Here is a 1,358-nt window from a genome sequence, read left to right as displayed (position 1 = left end):
CTTGCTGCAGAAGGTCAAGGACTGCAGCCTCCTCTTGAAACTAGTAGTCAGGAAATCAAAAGACATTAGGAAAATCTGCTGTCAAAGAGAGCTCTGGTGGCCTAGTGGCAAGAAGCTGCACTGCAGTCCTGAAGGCACATGAATCAAATCCACCAGATGCTCTGCTGGAGAAGGAGGAGCAATCTCCTTCTGTGCCAGTTGGATCCAATTTGATGGCACACAACATGTTAAAAAAAAAAAAAGAAAAAGCAAAGAAAGCCTGCTTGCAAAGACCTCTCCAGCATGCTCTAAAGAGTAACGATGTCATTCTGGAGACCAAGATATACCTGACCCAGGCCATGGTCTTTGCCATTACTCACTATGCATCAGAGAGGTAGACAACAACTAAAGATAATAGACGAAAAATCAATGGCTTTAAATTGTGCTGCATGGGAAGAGTTGTAAACATACTATGGATGGCCAGGAGAACAAACAGGTTTGTCCTAGAGACTGATAAACCAAGCTCCTCCTCAGAGGCAAGGATTTTGAAGCTCTGCCTCACTGCTTTGGGCACGTTGCCTGGTGGTAGGACCAGTTCTTGGAGGATATGATGCTTGGAAGGGTGGAGGGACAGCACAAGAGGGGAGAACCATGAATCAGATGGATTGACACAGTGACTGGGTTAATGGCGTTAGGTGTGTCAGAGACAGTGAGACTGGCTCAGGATAGGACAAGGTTCAGAGCTATTATACATAGGGTCACTATGAGTTGCAGGTGACTTAATGGCACATGAGAAAAAGACAATATTAAAGTGGCCGAATCTTATTAGACTTATCTTTTTAAACTTGTGTTTTCTTAGACTTGTTTTTCTGGTTTGGTTTTGGTTGGTTTTTTTTCCCCTTCCCTCACAATAAACTGACCACTCCTCCAAATCAAGCAGGGACTAGTTTTCTATCATGTAAATTAAGAATGCATATTGCTAAAATATGGTGATAATGTGATTAGCTAATATATGCTTATATGTTGCTAATTTGGTGAGCCTTGGATGTGCTCACCAGTCTATGCCAGGCAATTTGGAGGACAGTTGTCTGGCCAATGGATTGGAAGAGGTGCATATTTATTCCCATTTCCAAGAAAGGTGATCCAACTAAATGTGGAAACTATCAAACAATAACACTAATATCACACGTAATTAAAAACTGCTGCAGAGGGTAAAGGACTGCAGCCTTCAATATGGATTGAGGTTCAATGTCAAGAAGACAAACATTCTCACTGTTGGACCAATTGGAAGCATCAGGATGGGTGAAGAGATTGAGATTGTTAACAACTTTAATCTGCTTGGCTCCACAGTCAACACTCTTGGCACCAGCAGCCAGGAA

This window comes from Elephantulus edwardii, unplaced genomic scaffold (genome assembly GCF_000299155.1).
Source record: "Elephantulus edwardii isolate Elephantulus edwardi_28Jun2011 unplaced genomic scaffold, EleEdw1.0 scaffold00192, whole genome shotgun sequence".
NCBI lineage: Eukaryota > Metazoa > Chordata > Mammalia > Macroscelidea > Macroscelididae > Elephantulus > Elephantulus edwardii.
This window is presented reverse-complemented; position numbering follows the sequence as displayed.